Below are 23,221 nucleotides of genomic sequence, written 5' to 3'. Positions count from 1 at the left end.
AAACTCTAGAGCGGTGGAGCAGGTGGTCAGTGTATAAATGCAGAGCTCCAGAGGACAGGCTGTCAGACAAGCTTCTCCAGTAACAAGCAGAAAGATGGAGAGACAATCATCCCCAGAGACAAACCTCAGAGAGGGAGAGAGAGACAGGAAGTGAGAAGCGACAGACAGGAAGTCCAGCTGTCAGGATAATGGAGGGAGTTTCAGACGGAGGGTTTGATGACGACAGGGCAGAGTTTGAGAAGGTAAAAGTGACACAGTGGAGCACACCGAGTCACTTGCGAATTTGAGAAGATGTCAGAAAAGTTTAGTTTGTGTTGAAAAGTTAAGTAGTGTTTGTGATTCACAGAACGCAGGTCAGACGTAGGACTGAAATGAAACTAAATTTGGCTGACGGGTGATTAAAAGAATTACGATTACGAGATTAAGTCTGTTTTGCGGCGACACCGGATTAATGGAGGGACTAAGTCGACAGGAAAATGAATGAGTGAATAATGCATTATTAAAGAGCCCCTATTATGTGTTTTTGAGGATGTCCTTCTATGAAGTGTGCAACACAGCTTTAAGTAAAGTGAAATATCCAGCTAAGGCTTAAATTTATGAATTACATTGTGGACAGTGTTTAAAACTATTGATTCATTTATAAAAAGAGTCGACTGCTAGTACTTCGAATGAATCGGCTTGATAGAGAAGTATGCTAGCTTCGTCTTGACGAAGTATGCTATCCATATCAGAAGCAGAAAAGCGAGTCCAGCCTTTCATGACCTCTAGGCTGGATTACTGTAATGCTCTGTTTGCTGGCTGCCCAGCATCCTCTATTAACAAACTTCAGCTTGTACAAAATGCAGCTGCCAGAGTTCTTACCAGGTCTAGAAAATGTGATCTGATCACCCCAATTTTATCCTCCTTACACTGGCTGCCTGTTAAGTTTCGTATTGAATTTGAAATATTACTTCTCACCTATAAAGCTTTACATAATCTAGCTCTTGTTTATCTAACCAACCTTCTGTCTCGCTACAATCCAACCCGCTCTTCAAGATCTCAAAACTCAGGGCTTCTGGTAGTGCCTAGAACAGCAAAGTGGAGTAAAGGAGGTCGAGCCTTCTCATTGATGCCTCCTAAACTCTGGACTAGCCTTCCTGATAACATCCGAGGCTCAGACACACTCTCGCAGTTCAAAACTAGATTAAAGATCTTTTTAGTAAAGCATACACTCAGTGCATCACTTAGTGGTATGATACATGAATGTGCTCCATGCAGGTTTCTTCATCTCGTTTATATACACTATGAACAGCAGCTACGCTAATTATTCTCTTTATTCTCTATTTCCACCTGGGGATACTCATCCCGAGGCTCTCAGACTATGCAGCGCCACTGATTCGATCCAAGACCAGTGACGAGATGATCCCAAGATTTCCATATCCTGGACAAGGCCGTATCCTGAGCAGCTGCTGTGGTGGTCACGGAGGAGTGGGGAGCATGAGACTGATTCCTTTGACGCTCCAGGGTAGAGGTCTGCTTTCCAGCGACCGTACTGCAGGAGCCGCGGGACCCGACCACATTTCTGCGACGCGGGAATAAATTTCCGAATAAAGCGCGGGAGCGGTCGGTAACTAGTTTAATTTTGGACAGTTGCGGGCAGTCTAACAATATCGCACAAGACGTTTGGCCAGAGGAGAAATGGTAGTGCCCAACAGAGCCAGGCTTCTCTCAAGGTTTTTTAATTCTTTACTTTCACCGATTAGTGAAGTTTTTTCCTCCTCGTTGTCGCCACTGGCTTGCATGGTTCGGGATCTGTAGAGCTGCGCATCGATGGATTTGCTCTTCAGTTTTTAGACTCTCACTAGTGATTATTAAACCACACTGAACTGAGCTAAACTGAACTGAACTTGAACTCTAAAAATTGAACTGATACTTTCAATTTACTATGATCTTCTATGTGAAGCTGCTTTGACACAATTTACATTGTAAAAGCGCTATAATAATAATAATAATAATAATAATTACAGGGCTCGAAATTAACTTTTTTGCTTGGTAGCACCGGTGCTCCTAACTTTAAAAAGTTAGGCGCATCAGCCAAAATTTAGTCGTACCCACCAATTATGAGCACCGTTACTACAAGTTTTATACAAACATATTTATTGTATTTGAAATCAACACTAATCAAACTAACAAGCAAAAAAAATAAATAAATAAAAATAATATATATATGCAAGCATGAGGAAAATATGTCTCAACGAAATCCCGTTATCACAAGAAAATACATTTTATAACAGAACTGAGTGACCAAAGCACGGAGCGCTCACCGGCCCTGCACGCACTGCTTGAATGAATCTGTTAACGGTATAACTGTGCTGTTCTTACAAGTGCTGTCTGATATTGCACTCATGCTTTTGACATATACTGTACCTTATTATATGCAGACGTGTTAATAGCAATATCTGTCTTTTAAGGAGTAGCGATGTAAGTTTACTCAGTGCAAGCCTGTTTGCGATAGTGTATGTGGTGTAATTTGACATCTGCCACTAGCACGGCGGACAGCATCTGGCGATTATATGAAGGATTAAACAGAAGCTCTCGTGCTAGATTAGGCAAGCAGTTACCTGTAAATTCCATCCCACTGACTTTTGAAATTCAATACCACAGACTTGAAGCCACTGGAAGTCTTCTACTCTTGGAAAAGTGTAGATGGTGGATTAACATTCAGCACATGATCAGTATGTGTTATTATTTGTAACTAGATGGTTTCTAAAACTAAATCTGTCAGCGTTATCTTCATTTTCATCTTCAGCGCTTTACAGTTTTTCGCGGTAGTAGCTCTCTCTATCATCCGAAGCCAGAATGCACTGAGTGATTGACAGCTGATATTAACCAATCATTCGCGTTTAGTGCTAGAGCAGTGGTGGGCCAATAAGAAGAGCGTGAAGGCGGGGCAAGCATTACGGACTTGGATTTGTTTACTGCAGCAAGTTGACATGACAACAGTTTTAAACCATTCCTGAGCGCTGCGTTTGTTGTTTTAAGTGCAGACAAAGAGCTTAGAGATGCATTCTGCATGAATGTCTCCCAAGTCCGCGCATGTGGTGAACATTTTGCAGTAAAAACTGGTCGCCCACAACAATTTTGAGCACTCGCAGAAATGCTCCCAAATATATTTTGAGGTCGCATAGATGAAATTTCGGGCGCATATGCGACCAAAATGGTCGCAATTTCGAGCCCTGAATAATAATAATAATAATAATAATTTGTTACATTTATATGGCGCTTTTCTGGGCACTCAAAGCGCTTTACACAATGGGGGTGGGGGGGGATCTCCACATCCACCACCAGTGTGCAGCATACACCTGGATGATGCAACGGCAGCCATATTACGCCAGACCGCACACCAGCTGATTGGTGGAGAGGAGACAGAGTGATGATATGCCAATCATGATATGGGAAGGGTTAGGAGGCCATGATGGACAGAGGCCAGTGGGCAGATTTGGCCAGGATGCCGGGATTTTTAACGACCACAGAGAGTCGGGACCTCGGTTTAACATCTCATCAGAAAGACGGCGCTTACTTAACAGTATAGAGTCCCCGTCACTATACTGGGGCATTAGGACCCACACAGACCGCAGGTTGGGCGCCCCCTGCTGGCCTCACTAACACCACTTCCGGCAGCAACCTAGCTTTCCCATGTGGTCTCCCATCCAGATAATGACCGGGCGCAGCCCTGCTTAGCTTCAGTGGGCGACCATGTGAAAGTTGCAGAGAGCTAGCTGCCGGTTATACAAATAAAGGTTATTTGGATTGAATTGATAATGAGTCTTTAGCCGTTTTGGCATGACGTGGATACGAAACTTAGCTTATAGCACATGTGTTTGGACTATAGGGGAAACTGAAGCATCCGGAGGAAACCCACGCCAACACAAAGAAGAACATGCAAACTCCACACAGAAATGCCAACTGACCTAGCCTGACTTGAACCAGCGACCTTCTTGCTGTGAGGCGACAGTGCTAACCACTAAGCCACTGTGCCACCAAAATCTTGAGGGTTAACATGAGTTTCAACCAAGAATCTACAACAGAAAAAGCCAGCCACAATGAAGTATGCATGATTATATGGTGTCAAAGCTTTGCAATCAAAAAATGTCATTATAATGGAAGTTAATGGGGCAAAAACACCCTCAAAATAACGAAAGGGTAATCAATTTTAGGGTATTGTTGAGTTTAACATTTAATGTTAAACAGAAACAAAATATTTAAAACTATGTTGAAAGAGTTGATTTGAGGTTACCTGTTTAAGGTCTATTTGTAAACAGAAAGTCAATGGAACGAATGTAGTTTGTGTGAACAATCCCTTTAACAGCAAACATCTGACGTCAAATAAACTCATTTCAGGCCCATTAAACTCTTGTCATCTGCTTATTAAAGACTACTATGAAGCGCTGAGATCTGTCAGTGTTGGCGTGTGACTGAGTGAAATGTGTGTGAATGTGATCTTCATTATTAGCGCAGTGATCCTCCATTGAAGCAGCTGATGAAGGATGACACACCGCAGCCGTGGCCGATCGAGTGTGTGTCTAAAACAGGCCTCAAGTGACGGATAAGATGAGGTGGGATGTGTGAAATCAGGGGTCCTAATGCCAGCTGCCCACCGCCGAGCCCGAATATAAATCTGCCCTTTAGAAAAAAACGGATGACGGAAGTGCCAGAGGAGAGTTTTTCACACGCAAAAACAAACATGACACACAGATGAAGGAGCACGAAATCAGGACTGATTCATCCGAGTATATCGAGTATCACATCTTTCCACAGAGAAAAATAAATCGGAAATAATCATGTTTAGTTCATATCGTGCAATCAAAATCACAGGTCTTAATATGAAGTCATGATCTTGAGTCTCATTAAATATAACTTCAAATATTTAATGAGTTTCTAAAAATGATTTATATACGAATGGATATATATATATATATATATATATATATATATATATATATATATAAATATATATATATATATATATATATATATATATATATATATATATATATATATATATATATATATATATATATATATATTTATTTATTTATTTATTTACTTAACAATTCTGTCTGGTTCTCAAATCTGATTGGCTTATAGCTGTGATATATTTAAGTAATATCGGCACCCGTACAGCCTCTTTACCCCTTGTGTATTACTCCGCCCACATACAGCCAGCAAAGATTTTAAAGATGCTTGCTCAGCTGTTTAACTGTCAGCTTATGATTTGAATCCAACGCGGAAGAAAGTAGTTCCTCATACAAAAGGGTTTTTAAAACTGTCTGTGTTTGATTTCGTTTTTATATACACAATTATGCCATCAAACTGTTGTATAAACGCAATATCACACTCGTAGCAGTGCGATATGGCTGTATATCGGGTTAGGGTTAGAGTTAGGCCAATGCAAGCCTCCCACCAGTGCAGTTAAACAGCCATATCGCACTGCTACTCGTGTGATATTGCTCATATATACTGCTCAAGACATTTTGAGCATTATTAATCCAGGCCTGGTGATGGGAAATTCAGTTTTCTAACACGGATGTTAGGATTCAACATTCAGCAATAGTCATTTCAGTCAGTTAAAACATCCCCATGATCTGAAAAATGTCTTACAGTAAAGTTTTGCAATCCAACTGAAGCATGATTTACTTATTTAAATTCCATTACCATTGTCTTTTATAAAATAAACTTGCGTTTTTCACCAGATCCTCTCATTTAAGCCCTCAGTTCACCCGCGCTGCAGTTGTTCAAGTTTAGTTCAGTCACAGCAGGCTGTACTGTTTGTGTTTGGTTCATTGAATCACACATGCGCTGTATTATCGGTTCACCGCTTCTCAATGTAACATTACTGTTCTAATAACTGAATGAGAGTATATATTGGATTTTTAGAGTCAGAGGGGGTATTAGACTTGTTAAAAAGTAAGTAGTTGGTGGATAAGTGCTTACTGGAGACGCGAATCGTTTTAAATGATTGAGTTTAATTTGGTGAACTAGTTAAACCGGTTCACTTAGAAGATCCGGTTAAAAAGATTTGTTCGCGATCGCGATACAGAAATAAAACCCATATTGGGCACAAATGTAGTAAAGTAATAGTTTTAAGTGTATATATTTAATGCTGTCACCGTGCTGCTGTCATGTCCACTCATTGTTTTTATCTCAGAAGCAACAGGACCGACTGGAGGAGAGCCGGCTCAATCTGGCCATGTGGTAGCAGGAGACTCTGAGGTGCAAAAGGGTCAAACACAAACACCTGCAGCGCGGATTATATTTACTTCTAAAAGGCTTACAGTAAGATTATGTCCTAAATACAATTACAAATACGAAAACGAAGAAGGTTTTTGCTATAATTTTAGTTAGTTTCAGTTAGTTTTGTATGTACACAAGTTGTTAGTTGTAGTTTTTGAAAAAACTCTCGTTTTTATTTTTATTTTAGTTAACAACATTTATCTTACATTTTAGTGTTTTTTTTTTTCCGTTAACTATAATAACCTTGCAGCAGCGTTTATTTGAGAGCGCACAAGAAGATCTATACACTCATGCAACGGCTTAAATTTTAAGAAGTTTTGTGCACAAACAGAGGAAATCGGCGCGCAACCAAAGAGATTCACATGCTCGTAGGCTATTACATAAATGCGATCTCAACTTGTAATACTGCGCTTACGACATTTGTCAAAATAACGCCACAGGAAGTTGGTATATCTGTGTAAACAAAGGCCTGCCGCCACAGCTGTAAAAAAAATCCTAGAGGAAACACTGCATCTTGTTGAATATAAACTTAAATGTAAATTAAATATGATATAATAATTTAATAATTATAACAATTTATATAAATTAATTACTATAATAATTCAGATAAAAACATATAGCTTTATGCAAAGTTAAGCCAGCTAAAAAGCCCCAAAAATTCTCTATTCAATATTTAATATAATTCTGTATTGGACCTGATTAATTAAAATTTTATTTGGAAATAAATTGAATCCTAAATGTATTTTTGTATGAATTATTTATTTCTTGATTTATTATTTTGCCTATAATTGTATTTTTTTAACTATGCCTTTTATACAAATATTTGCAAATAATTTTTTTAGGTTTGTTTCCCTCTTCTTTACAACTTAAAAAAAAAAATCACCACACATATTGACAGTATTGATTAATCTAAATGCTGTTTTATGTGTGAAACTGCTTAATATGCCTTAATTTAGAGAGAGAAAGAGAGAGAGGGAGAGAAAGAGGGGTAATAACTAACAATCAAAACATCCCACAATGCATCACTACAGTAAAGTTGAGAAGCCGCAGTAATGGAAAGTTATGCTGTGAGCGAGTGAAGGACTAATATAACTGAAGAGCTCTTCACATGCTGAAAAACAGCTGAACGAGGGCAGATTGATATTGTGCTACAGCTGGTGAACTGCTGACGTCCATCATTCAGACACAGGAGCTCTCGGCACATAAAAATACTTATACTACAGGCTATGCTTGGATGATGTGCATTCTCAGGCGTGCAGTTGTTTACATATCAAAGTACAGCGAAAGTAGTTCTGGCAGGTTTGGAGGGCATTACTGCACCATATCACTACGCTTAATGATTTCTGTCATTATTTTATCCCCATCTTAAATCCACCTGACAAATCAGATTTGAGTTATACCATCTGACCAATCAGAATAGAGTTTTGTCACCTGACCAATCACAGTACTGTTTTGCCATCTGGCCAGTCAGAATAGAGTTGTGCCATCTGATCAATTAGAGTAGACTTGTGCCCATTGACCGATCATAGTAGAGTTGTGTTATCTGACCAGAGTAGAGTAGTTGTGCAACCTGATCCAACAGAGTAGAGTTGTTCTGTTTGACCAATCAGTGTAGTGTTATCTGACCAATCAGAAAAGACTTGTGCAATCCGATTCAATCAGAGCAAAGTTGTGCCATCTGATCCAACCAGAGCAATATTGTGCCATCTGAGTAGAGTTGTGCCACCTGACAAATCTGAATAGAGTTGTGTTATCTGACAATTCAGATTAGAGTTGTGCTCTTTGACCAATCAGAGAAGAGTTGTGCAAACTGATCCGATCAAAGCAAAGTTGTAACATCTGATCCAATCAGAGCAAGGTTGTGCCATCTGATCCAATCAGAGCAAAGCTGTGCCATCTGATCCAATCAGAGCAAAATTGTGCCATATGGACCAATCAGAGCAAAGTTGTGCCATCTGATCCAATCAGAGCAAAGTTGTACCATGTGACCAATCAGAGCAAAATTGTGCCATATGGACCAATCAGAGTAAAGTTGTGCCATCTGATCCAATCAGAGCAAAGTTGTACCATGTGACCAATCAGAGCAAAATTGTGCCATATGGACCAATCAGAGCAAAGTTGTGCCATTTGATCCAATCAGAGCAAAGTTGTGCCATATGGACCAATCTGATCAAAGTTGTGCCATCTGACCAATCCATGTAAAGTTGTAATATCGGACGAATCAGAGCAAAGTTGTGCCATATAGACCAATCAGAACAAAGTTGTGCCATCTGACCAATCAGAGCAAAGTTGTGCCATATAGACCAATCAGAACAAAGTTGTGCCATCTGACCAATCAGAGCAAAGTTGTGCCATATGGACCAATCAGAACAAAGTTGTGCCATCTGACCAATCAGAGCAAAGTTGTGCCATATGGACCAATCAGAACAGAGTTGTGCCATCTGACCAATCAGAGCAAAGTTGTGCCATATGGACCAATAAGAGCAAAGTTGTACCATCTGACCAATCAGAGCAAAGTTGTGCCATATGGACCAATCAGAACAAAGTTGTGCCATCTGACCAATCAGAGCAAAGTTGTGCCATCTGACCAATTAGAGCAAAGTTGTGCCATATGGACCAATAAGAGCAAAGTTGTACCATCTGACCAATCAGAGCAAAGTTGTGCCATATGGACCAATAAGAGCAAAGTTGTACCATCTGACCAATCAGCAGTTGGTTGTGGCTGGAAGGGCGTCTGGTGCGTAAAATGTAAAATGCTGGCATAGTTGGTGGTTCATTCCGCTGTGGTGACCCAAAGGAATGAATGAATGAAATGTATTTAATTGCATGGTTGTACTTTCTCCTAATATATAACCCTGATCAAAGGAAAGCCAGGCTAACTCTACTGTCTGTGCTCGCTAATTTGCCAAATGAGGATGAAATGCAATCAACACCAACACAAAAGAGATTAAAAAAGGTCCTACAGTGGATGTTTGCACTTCTGTCATGAAAGCTAATAATAGTGTGAGGGTGTTATTTATTATCAGTGACAAAACAAGATATGTACAGTTAAGGAAGAATAATTAGCCCTCCTGTGTGAAATTATCATTCTTTCTCAAATACTAGGGTTTCACAGAGAGAACATCATTTTCAACACATTTAAGCATAATACTTTTAATAACTCATTTCTAATAACTGATTTCTTTTCTTTGCCATGATGACAGTAAATAATATTTGACAAGATTTTTTTCAAGCCACTAGTGTTTAGCTTAAAGTGGCATTTAAAGGCTTAATTAGGTTTATCATTTACGTACAGTAATGGAGACATAAAATGAGGTAGTAAAATATAATCAACAACGAAAGTGTAAATGAAAACAGTAAATGAACAGGCTTATTTATTGACTGTCTTAGTCCTATCACTTTAAAATAACACTGCACATCTCTCTAAATTTAGGCTAAAACACTGCTTTCTTTCTTTCTTTATTTATTAATGCCTACTTATTTGTATGTATGTTTGTACTTTATTTTTAGTTGTCTTTTATTTCTTTAATTCTACTTTCCAAAACGAATCCTCATTTCATTTAACAAGTTTACAATGATAATAAAGCTTATTAACAAGTTTTTAATGATTAGTGAGGGAATTATAATGCTTTGTTTCATCTTTTCATCTTCATTTACAACTATCAGAGTATTTACAGCTACTGTATAGGCTATAGGGATGCAACGATTATAGATTGTGGATGTACGGTTATAGTCTAAGGAATAATCATGGTTTCACAGTTATCATGATTATTATGGATTCATTAATTTCAAAACACTACTAGTTTAGAAAAATCAGATGAAACATCTTTATATATTAAATTAATTAAATTAATTGTTATTTAATGCTGCTCAGTAACCAATTAATACAGCACAAAATAATAGCAAAAACAAACAATAGTCCATTCTCTTTGGACTTAAAAACAAGTGAAAAACGTTTTTGGCATTTAAACATAAGTAATAATTTTTCATTGAAAAATAAACAACACAACAATGAATAAAATAAATAAATAAATAAATAAATAAATAAATAAATAAATAAATAAAAACAATCGAGTCGTGGTAAGTTTGCGGCGTTCTTTCAACTAGGTGCGCCTGGAAATTGTGTGCAAGCCTCCATTGGAAATAACAAATTTGTTTGCGTAAAAGACGCAATATGTAAACGGCCCTTAGTTAAGTCATAGTTAATCCAGTGTGCATGGGTATTCGGCTTGGTGTGCAAACTTTGTTTAAGTAGCAGCAGTTTTTTTTTTCTTGCAGAAACGTGGTGTTGAGAAGCCTTTTCGATTAATTAATCGTAAAAAAGTAAAGCGCGGTTAATAGTGAAACCGGTTAATTGTTGCATCCCGAATAGGCTATTTCTGTCCCATCGCATCCCGTTCCTTTGCCCCCTGGCAGTATAGTCATAAACTGCGGTCATACCTAAAAACCTGCTCTTACTCCTTTAGCCTTTAGAGTGGCGGCGGAACAAGACGCGGCGGTAATGCTCATTTTAAAGTGTCACCCAATGTAGGTTAACCAGGGTTTGTTCTGAAGACAATCGAAAACAAATATTGCTTAAGGGGGATAATAATATTGACCTTAAAATGGTTTAAAATTTACCCTAAAACAGCCAAACTCAAATGAATACTTTTTCCAGAAGACAAAATTTTATAGGAAATACTGTAAAAAACTCCCTACTCTGTTAAACAAGACTTGGGAAATAATTATGTGTATGTGTATGTGTGTGTGTGTATACAGTATATAGAGCATCCACAGCGAGTGATTATCCACAAATGACATCATGCTAATAATGATCATTACTGCACTGCAAAAACAGGACAAGTTTCATCCATCAGTCAATGTGCTGCGAACAAAGCCACTGCAAGTGTGAACAGACTGCTTGTGTGTGTGTGTGTGTGTGTGTGTGTGTTTCTCCCAGGAGGCTTCACCACCACACTTTTCACACTGCCACCCCCGCAGCCAAAGATGCTCAGAGCCGTGATGGTTTTTCTGTATAACCACCACCAGGCAACAAACCTTTACTGTACATACTAAAAAAAGGAAGACTTCCACAGCAAATGAGAGCGCATACACAAACACACACACACACACACACACTTCAGACAACAGAGAGCAACTCAAGTACGATAACGGCTCTCATCTAAACTTTTTTTCAAAACAAAATCACTGAAAAGAACTTTCACTTGGATGTTTATAATCAGTCTAACAGAGTTGGAAACTCAGCGCCTGTCAAATAAACATTAAAAAAATGTAAAAATCCACATGAATTTAATGTAAATTAACTACCTTGGTGTCAAAATTAAATAAACATCTAACATTGGTTTAAAAAAAACAATAAAACATCAAAAAAACATTTACGGAACAGTCATGTAATCGATTTTTGACGCATATTTTGATGCCAGTTTTAGATGTAAATTTGATGTCCTTTTGACGATGTAATTCACATGCATTGTAGAAATATAAAATGCAGTTGGATTTGGTCATGTGTAAATACTTGTATTAAATCAATTCAATGTAAATTTACTACCTTGGAGTTAATATGACATCAAATTGACATCTCACATTGGTGTCAAAAACACTCAGAAAAAGACGTCAAAACATGTTAAAAAATGATTATGGAACAGTCATGTAATCGATTCTTCACGTGTTTTTTAGACGCCTGTTTTAGATGTCAATTTGATGCCATTTTGACGTCAAGGTAGTTTCTCAGGCATTGTAGGGATACAAAATGCTAAATAAATTGGTCATTTGTAATTGAAGCTTTCTGATGAATAAAACTTTTCTTATGTTGTAATACTTTTTTAAAATCGTTTTGATGTAAATTGACTACCTTGATGTAAAAAAAAAAACACATCAAAACATGTCAAAAAACGATTATTTACCAGTCATGTAATCAATGTTTGATGTGTTTTTTGAGGCCTGCTTTAGATGTCAATTTGATCCCTTTTTGACATCAAGGTTGTCAATTTACATCAAATCAATTTGGATTTTGACATGGTTTTCTGATGTTTATTAGACATCAAGACATCATGCACTGTCCACAGGAATTGTAGGGATACAAAATCCAGTGTGCATTGGTCATTTGTAATTGAAGCTTTCAGATGAATAAAACTTTTCTTATATTGTAATGATTTTATTAAATCGATTTGATATAAATTTACTATCTTGAGGTTGAAATTGCATCACATTGACATCTATCATTGGTGTAAAAAAAAGAAAACACGTCCGAATACACATTAAAACATCAAAAAAACTAATATGGAACCGTCATGTAATCGATTTTTGAAGCATGTTTTGACGTCAGTTTTAGATGTTAATTTGATGTCAAGGTAGTTCACACGCACTGTAGAGATACAAATGTATAAATAAAAATATAACGTTTTTTATATTGTAATATTTTTAATAAATCGATTCGATGTAAATTGACTACCTTGACGTCAAAATTACATCAAATTGACATCTAAAATTGGTTTAAAAAAAAAACAGGAAAAAACAATAAAACGTCAAAAAACAGTTATGGAACCGTCGTGTAATCGATTTTTGCCTTGTTTTTTTTTGACGCCACTTTTAGATGTCAATTTGATGTCTTTTTGACATCAAGGAAGGCCATTTATATTAAATTGTTCTGGATATTTGGCAAGTTTTTTGTTTATTTGACATCAAGTAGGCACTGTTCACATGCATTGTAGGGATACAAATGCAGTGCAAATTGGTCATTTGTAATTGAAGCTTTCAGATGAATAAAACTTTTCTTATATTGTAATGATTTTATTAAATCGATTTGATATAAATTTACTATCTTGATGTCGAAACTGCATCACATTGGCATCTATCATTGGTGTAAAAAAAAGAAAACACGTCCGAATACACATTAAAACATCAAAAAAACTAATATGGAACCGTCATGTAATCGATTTTTGAAGCATGTTTTGACGTCAGTTTTAGATGTTAATTTGATGTCAAGGTAGTTCACACGCAGTGTAGAGATACAAATGTATAAATAAAAATATAACATTTTTTATATTGTAATATTTTTAATAAATAGATTTGATGTAAATTGACTACCTTGACGTCAAAATTACATCAAATTGACATCTAAAATTGGTTTTAAAAAAAACAGGAAAAAACAATAAAACGTCAAAAAACAGTTATGGAACCGTCGTGTAATCGATTTTTGCCTTGTTTTTTTTTTTGACGCCACTTTTAGATGTCAATTTGATGTCTTTTTGACATCAAGGAAGGCCATTTATATTAAATTGTTCTGGATATTTGACAAGTTTTTTGTTTATTTGACATCAAGTAGGCACTGTTCACATGCATTGTAGGGATACAAATGCAGTGCAAATTGGTCATTTGTAATTGAAGCTTTCAGATGAATAAAACTTTTCTTATATTGTAATGATTTTATTAAATCGATTTGATATAAATTTACTATCTTAATGTCGAAACTGCATCACATTGGCATCTATCATTGGTGTAAAAACACAAAACACGTCCGAATACACATTAAAACATCAAAAAACAAATATGGAACCGTCATGTAATCAATTTTTGAAGCGTGTTTTGACGTGAGTTTTAGATGTTAATTTGTTGTCAAGGTACTGTAGTTCACACGCACTGTAGAGATACAAATGTATAAATAAAAATATAACGTTTTTTATATTGTAATATTTTTAATAAATAGATTTGATGTAAATTGACTACCTTGACGTCAAAATTACATCAAATTGACATCTAAAATTGGTTTTAAAAAAAAAAACAGGAAAAAAACAATAAAACGTCAAAAAACAGTTATGGAACCGTCGTGTAATCGATTTTTGCCTTGATTTTTTTGACGCCACTTTTAGATGTCAATTTGATGTCTTTTTGACATCAAGGAAGGCCATTTATATTAAATTGTTCTGAATATTTGACAAGTTTTTTGTTTATTGCATCGCATTGGCATCTATCATTGGTGTAAAAAAAAGAAAACACGTCCGAATACACATTAAAACATCAAAAAAACTAATATGGAACCGTCATATAATCGATTTTTGAAGCATGTTTTGACGTCAGTTTTAGATGTTAATTTGATGTCAAGGTAGTTCACACGCAGTGTAAAGATACAAATGTATAAATAAAAATATAACATTTTTTATATTGTAATATTTTTAATAAATAGATTTGATGTAAATTGACTACCTTGACGTCAAAATTACATCAAATTGACATCTAAAATTGGTTTTAAAAAAAACAGGAAAAAACAATAAAACGTCAAAAAACAGTTATGGAACCGTCGTGTAATCGATTTTTGCCTTGTTTTTTTTTTGACGCCACTTTTAGATGTCAATTTGATGTCTTTTTGACATCAAGGAAGGCCATTTATATTAAATTGTTCTGGATATTTGACAAGTTTTTTGTTTATTTGACATCAAGTAGGCACTGTTCACATGCATTGTAGGGATACAAATGCAGTGCAAATTGGTCATTTGTAATTGAAGCTTTCAGATGAATAAAACTTTTCTTATATTGTAATGATTTTATTAAATCGATTTGATATAAATTTACTATCTTAATGTCGAAACTGCATCACATTGGCATCTATCATTGGTGTAAAAACACAAAACACGTCCGAATACACATTAAAACATCAAAAAACAAATATGGAACCGTCATGTAATCAATTTTTGAAGCGTGTTTTGACGTGAGTTTTAGATGTTAATTTGTTGTCAAGGTACTGTAGTTCACACGCACTGTAGAGATACAGTCATTCATTCATTTTCTTTTTGGCTCAGACCCTTTATTAATCCGGGGTCGCCACAGCGGAATGAACCGCCAATTTATCCAGCAAGTTTTTACGCAGCGGATGCCCTTCCAGCCGCAACCCATCTCTGGGAAACATCCACACACATATTCACACACACTCATACACTACGGACAATTTAGCCAACCCAATTCACCTGTACCTACTGCGCCACTGCCTCGCCTTTGTAGAGATACAAATGCAGTGTAAATTGGTCATTTGTAACTGAAGCTCTCAAATGGATAAAACTTTTCTTACATTTTTATTAAATCGACTCAATGTAAATTGACTACCTTGATGTCAAAATTACATCAAATTGTAAAAAAGCATGTGAAAAAAACACATTAAAGCGTCAAAAAATACGATTTTTGACGTGTTTTTTTGACGCCACTTTTAGATGTCAATTTGATGTCTTTTTGATGTCAAGGAAGTCCATTTATATTAAATTGTTTTGGATTTTTGACATGTTTTTTATGTTTATTTGACATCAAGTAGGTGCTGCTCACATGCATTGTAGGGATACAAAACGCAGTGTACATTGGTCATCTGAAATTGAAGCTCTTAGATGAATAAAACTTATATTGCAATATTTTTATTAAATCAATTTGATGTAAATCGACTACCTTGATGTAAAATTTGTATGAAATTGACATCTAACATTGTCAAAAACATATAAAAAAAAAACATGTGAAAATGATTATGGAACAGTCGTGTAATCGATTTTTGATGCGTTATTTGATGCCAGTTTTAGATGTCAATTTGATGTCATTTTGACATCAAGATCGTTCACATGCATTGTAGAGATACAAATGCAGTGTAAATTGGTCATTTGTAACTGAAGCTCTCAAATGGATAAAACTGTTCTTACATTTTAATTAAATCGATTCAATGTAAATTGACTACCTTGATGTCAAAATTACATCAAATTGTAAAAAAGCACGTGAAAAAAACACATTAAAGCGTCAAAAAATACGATTTTTGACGTGTTTTTTTGACGCCACTTTTAGATGTCAATTTGATGTCTTTTTGATGTCAAGGAAGTCCATTTATATTAAATTGTTTTGGATTTTTGACATGTTTTTTATGTTTATTTGACATCAAGTAGGTGCTGCTCACATGCATTGTAGGGATACAAAACGCAGTGTACATTGGTCATCTGAAATTGAAGCTCTTAGATGAATAAAACTTATATTGCAATATTTTTATTAAATCAATTTGATGTAAATCGACTACCTTGATGTAAAATTTGTATGAAATTGACATCTAACATTGTCAAAAACATATAAAAAAAAAACATGTGAAAATGATTATGGAACAGTCGTGTAATCGATTTTTGATGCGTTATTTGATGCCAGTTTTAGATGTCAATTTGATGTCATTTTGACATCAAGATCGTTCACATGCATTGTAGAGATACAAATGCAGTGTAAATTGGTCATTTGTAACTGAAGCTCTCAAATGGATAAAACTTTTCTTACATTTTTATTAAATCGATTCAATGTAAATTGACTACCTTGATGTCAAAATTACATCAAATTGTAAAAAAGCACGTGAAAAAACACATTAAAGCATCAAAAAATATGATTTTTGACGTGTTTTTTTTGACACCACTTTTAGATGTCAATTTGATGTCTTTTTGATGTCAAGGAAGTCCATTTATATTAAATTGTTTTGGATTTTTGACATGTTTTTTGTTTATTTGACATCAAGTAGGTGCTGCTCACATGCATTGTAGGGATACAAAACACAGTGTACATTGGTCACTTGAAATTGAAGCTCTTAGATGAATAAAACTTATATTGCAATATTTTTATTAAATCAATTTGATGTAAGTTGACTACCTTGATGTAAAATTTGTATGAAATTGACATCTAACATTGTCAAAAACATTTTAAAAAAACATGTGAAAATGATTATGGAACAGTCATGTAATCGATTTTTGATGCGTTATTTGATGCCAGTCAATTTGATTTCTTTTTGACATCAAGATCATTCACATGCATTGTAGGGATACAAAATGCAGTGGAAATTGGTCATTTGAAATTGAAGCATTCAAATGAATAAAACTTTTTTTATATTGTAATATTTTTAATTATTCGATTCAATGTAAATTGACTACCTTGATGTCAGAATTACATTAAACTGACATCTGACATTGGTGTCAAAAACGCATCGAAAAACATGTCAAAACGATTATGGAACAGTAACGTAATCAATTTTTGACATGTTTTTTTGACGCCAGTTTTAGATGTCAATCCAATGTCTTTTTGACATCAAGGTCGTTCACATGCATTATAAGGATACAAAATGCAGTGTAAATTGATCATTTGTGATTAAAGCTCTCTGATGAATCAATCCTTTCTAATATTGTAATGATTTTTTTTCTATTTTGGTGGTCAAAAAGGCATCAATGTGTGGATGTCAAAAGGACGTCAAAATTGTGACGTGTTTTTTGACGTCACGCTTAAAATTTAATTTGATGTCACAATAATGATGGATTGCATTGACAAAAACATCTCACAAGTCAGAAAAAAGTCTGTTAGGCTATAGATACTGTGGCTTCACATGGAATATAATATAATAATATAATATTTTATCATAAGTCCCATGTAATTCTATAAAATCCCCCCAAAAAGTTGATAGTCCCAGTTGGCAATACCATGGTGGTGAATGAATTCCCTAGTTTAATACAGTACCATAGTACACCACATATTTTCAAAAAGTAACATCGAAAAAGCCACTTACTTAGTCTTTTCTAGTACTCAATTTGTTTTATACTATGATAGTTCAATATGAGTTTAATAAATCATTGATGATAGCAGATCATAATAAGATGGTACACTGATTTACTGTACCATGGCAGTACTGAATAATGACCATATTTATAAACATTTAAGGATTTTAACATCGGTTTTCTGTATCCATCCATGGTTTTCAGCAATCTCTCCATCTTTTGACACTGAAGATATCATATAATAAAGATGAACTACATTCTATACATTACCAGACTAACAAATTAAGATGTTTTACAACTACAATGGCACACATTTGAACAAGAAACACGATAATACTTCAATATTTTTGAGTCTTGGAGAGTGGAGAAATAGGTTACCATGGTACATTAATGGTAATACCATGGTGACATCATAGTAACACTATTCCACAGATAAAAACATGGCATATTTATATATCCAGTAGTCCATTTTTCTTTTGTTCTGTGGTAACACAATGTGACATTATGATACAGTATTTACTGTACCATGGTACTGAATGATGACCATACTGTATTTAGGTATAACAACATTTATACATATGGTAATATTTAAGTACTTTTGTTAGTCTTACTTTGCTCTATCCATCCATCCTTCTATCCTTCTATCTATCTATCTATCTATCTATCTATCTATCTATCTATCTATCTATCTATCTATCTATCTATCTAATACATAACATGTTACAGAAATGTATCGTGCACCATGGTACTGAATGATTACCATAATTTTATACCACGGTACATCAATTTACTTTAAAATCAAGACAAAACACGGTATTACCACATTAACAAATTATGGAAATACTTCTAAGTGGCTTTGTCTGGTTTTCAGTAATCTGTCCATCTTAAAATTAAATAAATAAATAAAACAGCAGTACAATGCGACAATTAAAGTATGATGAACACACATCTATACATTACCTGAGTAAATCAACGTATTTTGTGGCATTAGCCTGGCACACATTCAAACAAAACAACAAGATGGCAATACTTCATTACTTTTTAATAGTCCGTTAACGTTATCTATACACTGAACGTACTGTGGTAAAATCTGGTACCATGGTAACAACACAGTAACGTTACTCCACAGATAAAACATTGTATATTTAAACAGAAAAACACGGCAAATGAGCATAAATAAGGAAATGTCATGATCCATTTCTTAAAATTAGTGTCAGTAAATGATGGTAAATATGAGAAAGTTTACCTTCAGCTTTATTAGTTCCCCTTCTTCTTCGTGTCCATCCTCAGGTTGTTGAATTCAGACGATCTTTTCACCCTCATCTGATCCTTCTAGCAGCACCAGGTCTTGTTTTGACAATGTGCTGAATCTGATGTGATGAACCCTGTTGATGTGAGTTTGGTGTCATTAAATGATCCTCCGTGTTCATCACACTCTGATTCACGCGCACTGGAGAACCGCGCGCAACTTTCCCCACACAAAACAACTCCAGTCATACAATATGCGCGCGCACATAGAGACACCGAAAGAAAAATAAGTCTTATGTGGGTCAAAATACAGTCAAATGTTTGGTAAAAATACATATAAAATTAAATGAAATTAAGTAATCTATTTGAACATCTCGTCTGCCGTGATATAATAGTACGAATTATTACAGTTATTTGGGGAATTATAAATAATAGTAACGGACAGACGAGCATGCAAACACATAAGTTTGCTAATTATGTCATAAATTAGATCAAAACCAAGAGTGGAAGTGTTGAGGACACAGCCCACCGGAGAAAAGGTAATGCACTTCACTTCATATCCGCTGGATGTCGCCAGAGGATAAAGAGGAGAAAGCGCGCGAAAACCAGAGATCCTGTCAGAGAGATAAATTACGACAAATTAACTTATTTCAACAATGTAAAGACAGTTTAGCAGTATAAAAACGGTTAAAAAGGGTAAATAAATCACAAATTTAATTCGATGACAACGCAGGAAGATGCTATCATATACAGTTGAAGTCAGAATTATTAGACCCCCTGAATTATTAGCCTCCTTTTTATTTTTTTTCCTTTAATTTCTGTTTAACGAAGAGATTTTTTTCATCACATTTCTAAACATAATAGTTTTAATAACGCATCTCTAATAACTGATTTATTTTATCTTTGCTTGATGACAGTGGCCTACATTATATATTTGACTAGATATTTTCAAGACACTTCTATACAGCTTAAAGTGACATTTAAAGGCTTAACTAGGCTAATTAGGTTAACTAGCCAGATTAGGGTAATTAGGCAAGTTATTGTATAATGATGTTTGTTTGTTCAAATAAGATTTTTTTTTTCCAGAAGAAAAAATGTTATCAGACATACTCTGAAAATGTCCTTGCTCTGTTAAACATCATTTGGGAAATATTTAAAAAAGAAAAAAAAATCAAAGGGGGGCTAATGATTTTGACCTTAACTGTATGTGTGGACACACCAACTCTATAGCACATGTAAGGTAATTATTAAAAGCTGAATAATTCAGGAGTACATACACTGCTACATTTAAAAACTTAATCACTAAGTCAGTCTTCTGCAGACAGGGATCTCTTATGAACATTGCCCATTTTATTATTGACAATGTTTTTATTTTGCCTAATAACCATTTAGTAACAAATGGTAAAATTTCAAAAAAAAAATTTATTTTTTTTTTTTTGCATATTGAGCACACTTTATTATGTATACTAAAATAGCTAGGAACTGCAGCTAAAAAGTGTAGCTAAACCATGTTTAATTTGAGGTTACTAATGGTGTACCTACAAAAACTTTTTTGTACTAAAACTATGGTAATTTTTTCGATGAGTTTTTAATATTACAAAACTACTAATATCAATTAATCCTTATGTGAGGGACCACCATCCTAAATATAAACTTTTATTAGTTTCCATGGTATAAATACATTTAATTAAATATTTTTTTAAATGGGTAAAATATTATTTGGAAAATATTTAGTAAGAATCTACTAAGTTATTAATTCATTCATTTTCTTGTCGGCTTAGTCCCTTTATTAATCCGGGGTTGCCACAGCGGGATGAATCACCAACTTATCCAGTAAGTTTTTACGCAGCAAATGCCCTTCCAGCCGCAACCCATCTCTGGGAAACATCCGCACACATTCACACAAACACTCATACACTACGGACAATTTAGCCAACCCAATTCACCTGTACCGCATGTCTTTGGACTGTGGGGGAAACCGGAGCACCCGGAGGAAACCCACGCGAAGGCAGGGAGAACATGCAAACTCCACACAAAAACGCCAGCTAAGCCAAGGTTCGAACCAGCGACCAAGCGACCTTCTTGCTGTGAGGCGACAGCACTACCTACTGCTTCAAGTTCAATACTCTTTAATTAATGGATTAAATGAATACACCCCTTATATTTTAATTATTTTGAATTAAATAACATTTTGATGCATTTATTAATTTACTTTTTTGCATACTTTTATAAATGAGCAATTCCATGCAAATGTCAACCTTGCCATGAAAAAAAAATGTAGTTTTCATTAAAATAGCGAAACCCTACAGTTTTTACAGTAAAAATACTTAAACATGTCTCTGTCAATGTTTACAAACGATTATATTTGATTCACCAAAGTCACACAAGTGGCAATTTCACATACGTCACATCCATAACAAAGATTTTCCCTCATAAATGCAAAAAATGTCAAATTAAATAAAATCAAAAATTTTTGTTCTATTGTTTGCCAACTCATATCCTTTTGATTAGCATTGTTTTTTTTTTTGGGTTGTGCAGTTTATTTCACAGAATTTCTTCAAAGTATGTTGTATACTGTAAACGCGCAGACCTTTTTTGTCACATCCATAACGCATGTTGATTTTTTTGTGCTCCCACAACTCTGTTGTTAGTTCTTTGGAAAAATATAAACAGACATTTTAATATAATGTTAACATATACTCTCTCTATGAATTTGTGTTTAAAGATTTTACTGCAAATGTCACATCCATAACGCTGGAATTGCTCAAATATAAATACATCTGTATGTGAGGGACCACCGTCCTGTATATAAACTTTTATTAGTTTCCATGGTATAAATACATTTAATTAAATAATTAAAATGAGTAAAATATTATTTGGAAAATATTTAGTAAGAATCTTGGTTAAATACTCTTTTAATCAATTAACTAAATTAATACACCCCTCATATTTTAATTATTTTAAGTTAAATAACATTTTTATTTATGTATTTATTAATTTACTTTTTTGCATAAATGTGATTATTTGTAAATATAATTAATAGTTTTTTTTAATTATTTTCCACAGTTAAAATTAATTATTGCAATAAAGTGAATTATTATTTACATTCATAATAGGCTATTGTTTTTCTCAGGGATGGGTTTACGGCTGGAAGGGCATCTGCTGCGTAAAAACATGCTGGATAAATTGGTGGTTCATTCCGCTGTGGCAACCCCAGATTAAGCCAAAAACAAAATGCATGAATGAATAGGCTATTATTACACTATTCTACCTACGTTTTTAATTTCCCAAGAACCCCACTAGCACTTTGTGGCCTCTCACTTTGAAAACCCCATTTACCCTTCACCTATTGAAAGAGTTTTTAGATTTTACAATAAGTGTATTAGTTTTAAGGATATTAATAAGCTAATGCGCCTCAAAACAGCGAGAAAATTTGCATTTAGATAATATAACCCTGGTATTAACACCCAAAGACACTTTTACCTGAATCAATCAACTATTTGTTTCTGTATGTCCCACCCTCTCTTCATGTTTTAGTTGAGATCACATCGAATTGAGAATACAAATATAGATTTCAAAGCACTTTATGGGACCTTTAAAGGGGGAAAAATGTCATCCTCACATGTTCAGCAAGCATACGGGCCTACAGCGCACACATATATGCGCATGATAATGTGAAATTGTCCAACCATTCAGTTTTCCTTCATCTTCAGCTCTCCCCTTTCAAAGATCTCTTCGCTTCAGCAGCAAGAGGTTAAAAAAAGCAACTCGCCACAGTCTCCATGCGCTCCAGTGCTCTTCTCTTCGGTCGTAATTAGTGCCGAGTGCTGCGCCTCTGGCCTCTCCATGTCTCAATAAGGTGGATGTTTCCTCTTCCACACCGCCGTGACAGAAGGCAGAAAGAGATCTAACAACAGCCATCGGACAATTTATTAAGGCATATAAGGGCAGGGTCACACAAAGGGCTAAGCTGACAGTTAAAAAAAAGAAAGAAAGTGTGATACTGCAGTTGTTTGCATCTTGACGGCAGAATTGTTATATTCCCCAACCTTCTGTCTCGCTACAATCCAACTCGCTCTTTAAGATCTCAAAACTCAGGGCTTCTGGTAGTACCTAGAATAGCAAAGTCGAGTTAAGGAGGTCGAGCCTTCTCATTTATGGCC

General features: G+C 35.1%; 2 protein-coding genes across 2 annotated transcripts in view; both read right to left on the bottom strand.

The window, feature by feature from the left end:
• The window catches only part of rin1b (Ras and Rab interactor 1b), an 85,454-nt gene extending 66,319 nt beyond the window's left edge, over window positions 1–19,135 (bottom strand). Inside the window, exon 1 of the mRNA XM_073908017.1 lies at window positions 19,057–19,135. The gene's annotated coding sequence lies outside the window, so the exon portion shown is untranslated. The remainder of the gene's footprint in view (window positions 1–19,056) is intronic.
• The window catches only part of actn3b (actinin alpha 3b), a 297,251-nt gene that overhangs the window by 26,958 nt on the left and 247,072 nt on the right, over window positions 1–23,221 (bottom strand). The gene's annotated exons all lie outside the window — the stretch shown is intronic.

Source organism: Danio rerio, chromosome 7, assembly GCF_049306965.1.
Source record: "Danio rerio strain Tuebingen ecotype United States chromosome 7, GRCz12tu, whole genome shotgun sequence".
NCBI classification, from domain to species: domain Eukaryota; kingdom Metazoa; phylum Chordata; class Actinopteri; order Cypriniformes; family Danionidae; genus Danio; species Danio rerio.
Note: the sequence above shows the minus strand (reverse complement) of the source record. Positions and strands in the feature narration are given on the sequence as shown.